We start from the raw sequence: 5000 nt of genomic DNA, 5'->3' as shown, positions 1-5000 counted from the left end.
TCAAACTTTCTGTAACAACTCCACTCTGGACGATTCTGGGCATATTCCTCCTACTCATCCCCCCTCTGACTCCTTCATGCCTGTTATTAAGATTCTTAGGAATTATGTTTTCTATGCCCTCTCTGGCCTCAACTCTCAGAAGGCCTGATGGAGTGCCTCCTATTGTCCTTAAAATCTGGGCTTCCGTGCTGACACTCTGCCTGGTCAAACTCTTTCGTCTCTGCCTGTCAACATCTACCTTTCCTTCCTGCTGGAAGTTCGCCTTCTTACAGCCTGTGCCTAAGAAGGGTGACCGTTCCAATCCCTCAAACTACCGCCCTATAGCTTTACTTTCCTATCTATTTAAAGCTTTTGAATCAATCCTTAACCAGAAGATTTAAAAGCACCTTTCCACCTCTAACCTTCTATTTGATCGCCAGTATGGGTTCTGCAAGGGGCGTTCTACTGGCGATCTTCTTGCTCTCTTACCTGACTCTTGGTCATCCTCTCTTAGTCGTTTCGGTGAAACTTTCTCAGTTGCGCTAGACATATCGAAAGCCTTCGATAGAGTCTGGCACAAGTCTTTGCTTTCTAAACTGCCCTCTTTCGGATTCTATCCCTCTCTCTGCTCCTTTATCTCCAGTTTCCTTTCCAGCCGTTCTATCTCTGCTGTGGTAGACGGTCACTGTTCTTCCCCTAAACCTATTAACAGTGGTGTTCCACAGGGCTCTGTTCTATCACCCACTCTCTTCCTATTATTCATCAATTATCTTCTTTCCATAACAAAGTGTCCTATCCACTTATACGCTGATGACTCTATGCATTATTCAACTTCTTTCAACAGAAGACCCTCTCAACAGGAATTACATGACTCCAGGCTGGAGGCTGCAGAACGCTTAACCTCAGACCTTACTATCATTTCCGATTGGGGAAAAGGAACGTTGTGTCCCTCATTGCCTCAAAAACCCAGTTTCTCCACCTATCAACTCGACACAATCTTCCAAACACCTATCCCCTATTCTTCGACAACACTCAGCTGTCACCATCTTCAACACTTAACATCCTCGGTCTATCCTTAACTCAAAATCTCAACTGGAAACTTCATATCTCCTCTCTCGTACTAAATGAGCTTCCTCGAGGTTGGGCGTTCTGTATCGTCTCCGCCAGTTCTTCTCCCCCGCTCAGTTGCAGGGGCCTTGTCCGCCCTCGTATGGATTATACCTCTCACGTTTGGAGGGGCTCCACTCACACAGCTTTCTTGGAGAGAGTGGAGTTTAAGGCTCTTCGTCTCATAAGCTCTCCTCCTCTTACTGATAGTCTTCTACATCTTAAATTCCGCCGCCATGATGCCTCTCTTTCTATCTTCTATCATTATTTTCACGCAGACTGCTCTTCTGAACTTTCTAACTGCATGCCTCCCCCCCTCCTGCGGCCACGCTGAACACGACTTTCTACTCAAGCTCATCCCTTTACTGTTCAAATCCCTTACTCACGAGTTAACCAGCATTTTCACTCTTTCATCCCTCACGCTGGTAAACTCTGGAACAATCTCCCTTCGTCTGTATTTCATCCTGCCTACGACTTGAACTCTTTCAAGAAGAGGGTATCAAGACACCTCTCCTCCCGAAATTGACCCCTCTTTCGGCCACCTCTTTGGAATCTTTTTAGGAGCGGCGAGTAGCGGGCTTTTTTATTATTGGTTCCTTTTTTTGTGCCATTGAGCTGTCTCCTTTTTTTGTAAAAAAAAAAAAAAGAGAACGAGATAAAATAAAAAGAAATGGGAGGGATCGGAATGAAAAAAAGTAGACAAAAAAAATGAAGAAAGACGGAAAGGGATAGGAATCTAAGCAAGAAAATATGGGTAAATAAAGTACAAGTAGCCGGATTGGTGTGCTATAAAGGTGATGCAAACATCTAAGTGACCGATGACCAATGGTTTTCGAGAATATTAAGGTGTTGCCGTGTTCAGTATTCTAGTCCAGCTCTGGTGGTGATAACCGTGCGTCAATTATATTAATATAGATAACCTGATTAGTATTGATGCCGCAGTTGTCGACGGTGATGTCGCTTATGGTGAATGAAAGCAAAAGTAACAGAAGTGGCATCAGTAATAACATCAACTTCAACCACCTGTGACAATAGCGATAGTATACAATCAGCCATGTGTATTTGTATTTAGTTATGGATGTCTGCTTTTTCATTTTATTCTGCTTTGTTCAGTTTCTATTTTGTTCTAAGCAAGCATATTATAGTAACGTTGTAGCTTACTTTGCTCCTCATTGTTTTATTTTTTTTGTGTGTGTAAAGTTTCATATTTTATTTTCGCCATTTTACTTATTTTTGCAATAATCATTATTTTGATATTGCTGTTGTCAATACACACACTGAAAATAATAGCAGCTGCAGGTCATCATTTTCCTTTGGAAAATAAATCCGTTTTATATCTCGTTGCTGCAGTAGTTTCTCTTGGTTTATTGAAAGACATTTTGTCCTTAGCTGTAATAAAAGATAAAACTCATCCAGGTATTACAGGTCAACTTAACGACCGTATTTAGTCACCTACTCGATGCCTCAGTGGGAATCAATGATTTATTTCATCAAATAACACCAAGTTTTAGACTTGCAACATGGATTTACTCACACAACGTCTTATTTGTCTTGCATATGAGCATTTTAAGAACTACATATTCCTACTACAGCAGTCAACAGAAAGACATTATTCGGTATCATAAAAAGCTATGATACTGAATATTTCAGTGCTCTGTTTGTGCAGCCAAGACTTGAGGACTGGACGTACAACATTAGACAGACGGTCGCCACTAATGTATCTTCCCCCTTCGTGGGTACACAGCCGTCGGTGATGGCCCACACTTTTTAGTTCTTGGTCTAATTCCATTTACCAATAAAAATTAATAATAATTTAGTTGTGGGTCTTAATATTTTTTCGGTAAGTTGGAGGTTTTTCTTAATTACTTAATTGTTAATTAATGCCGTCGATCTGCCAATTGCGGCTGCGTTTTAATGTATCATCCAAATACCCAGAAAATGCAGAACTGTCTGAAAGCAACCGTCAGCCATAAAGCAGCGGCCCGTTCTTCCCCGCCCAGGCGTGTGCAGAAATAGGATACCGGTAAAGGCTGAGGTCTTTTTGTGGTCGTGACCTCCATGCAATCCAAGTCGCGGGAGACGCTTTCCCTTGTAAGACAATACAACCACTCAGGTGAACACGGTGCAGCAAGGCTGCGTTAAGACTCAGAAGGATGATCAGAGGATCATAGAGTTAGACACTTACTGCAGCAACAAGCCCCCTCCTCCTCCTCCTCTCTTCTCGTCCTCCTCCCCTCTAGTATTGTCTTCAACCACACAGCCCCTCCCATCCTCCTCCTCCTCCTCCTCGACCATCTCCGATCTCCCCTTCCCACCCCTCCTTCTCCTCTTCTTCCTCCTCCTCCTCCTCCTCCTCCTCGCCTTCCTCCTCCCCTCCTCCTCCTCCTCCTCTCCCTCTTCCTCCTCCTTGTCCTCCGCCTCTTCCCCTCCCTCCTCCCTCTCCTCGTCCGTCCCTCCCTCCCCACCTCACTCTCCCTTTCACCTACTCCTCCTCCTCCTCCTCCTCCTCCTCCTCCCCCTCCTCCTCCTCCGCCTCAAATTCCTCCTCTTCCTCCTCCTCCTCCTCTTTCTCCTCCTTGTCCTCCGCCTCCTCCCTCCCTCCAACACCTGTCCCTTACCTTCCCTTTCCCCTCTTCCTCCTCCTCTCGTCCATTCCTCCCTCCACCACCTTCCTTCTTCCTCTTCCTCCTCCTCCTCCCCTTTCCACCTTCCACCTCTTCCACAATTTCTCCTCGTTCTTCACCCCCTTCACCCCCACCCTCCTGGCCCCCTTCCGACCGTCGGGTTCTTGTTGTTGGTGATAGTCAGGTTCGTTATGTTGACAGGTATTTTTGCTCCAAGGATAAGAACAGGACGAGGGTGTGTTGGCAGGGTGGGCCATATATCAGACAGGATTGAGGCGTGTATGGCAAGCGAGGATCGAACCCCATTGTCTTTCTCAGCTGTGGCGGAAACGACGTTTCTCGTGCCAAGCGAGGACCTTCTCAGGCGTTTTAGAGAATTGTTAGGCAGGATACGTGACGCTGGTGGGTCACCAGTAGTGTGTGGCGTCCTGCCAAGGAGGGGCGTTGGCGATGGATGGCTGTCATAGCAGTGAACAGCAGACTTGCTGAGCACTGCGAGCGCAATGGGTGGCTGTTCGTCGACAATTGGGACCTCTTCTTTGGCAACGACGCCCTCTACGCCCGTGACGGGATACACTTGACGTTCAAGGGTGTTGAGGCTCTCTCAGACTCCCTTGAGCGAGCACTTGGTACCCTGAGGGATTTTTTAGTATGGGCGAGGGGGAGGAGCAATGGGAGGAGTAATGGAGGGACATCTAGCTCATAATATAACCAGGCAGCTTAGAAGTAATTCTAGAGGAGTAACAGAGGACGGGCTAAGAATCTTCTATACTAACAGCAGGAGCCTCAGAAACAAGATAGACTTACTAAGGGGTGAAGCTTGTTCAGAAAATTTTGACATAATAGCGATCACTGAGACATGGATAGACTTTGCTAATAGAAATTTTAGGTCAGAATTTGAAATAACGGGTTATCAGATGTTTCACAAAGACAGAAGGGCAGAAAGGGAGGTGGAGTTGCGCTATATGTTAAAGACTCACTTAAATGTTTAGTTAACAACTCAGTCAAAACTAACATGGATTCAGAATCAGTTTGGGTGGACGTTTACAAAGGAAAGAAAAACTAACTCTAGGAGTTATATACAGGCCACCCAACCTTAACAGGCAGGACACGAGTATATTACTACAGGAGATTGGCAGGGCAGTAGGAGTAGAAATGTCTGCGTAATGGGGACTTTAATTATAGGAATATAGACTGGGAAGATCTAGTGGGTGACCTGGAAGCCGAGGACTTTCTTGAAGTTATACAAGATAATTTCCTTAAGCAGGTAGTTACTGAGCCTACCAGAGG

The 5000-nt window shown here is 45.4% G+C and overlaps 1 protein-coding gene across 1 annotated transcript in view; it reads left to right on the top strand.

The window, feature by feature from the left end:
* LOC126995288 (kin of IRRE-like protein 2) overlaps positions 1–5000 on the top strand; it is a 299367-nt gene that overhangs the window by 219814 nt on the left and 74553 nt on the right. The window lies entirely within an intron of this gene.

Source organism: Eriocheir sinensis, chromosome 7 (genome assembly GCF_024679095.1).
Source record: "Eriocheir sinensis breed Jianghai 21 chromosome 7, ASM2467909v1, whole genome shotgun sequence".
Taxonomy (NCBI): domain Eukaryota; kingdom Metazoa; phylum Arthropoda; class Malacostraca; order Decapoda; family Varunidae; genus Eriocheir; species Eriocheir sinensis.
The sequence above is the reverse complement of the archived record's forward strand: the minus strand, read 5'-3'. Positions and strand labels throughout refer to the sequence as shown.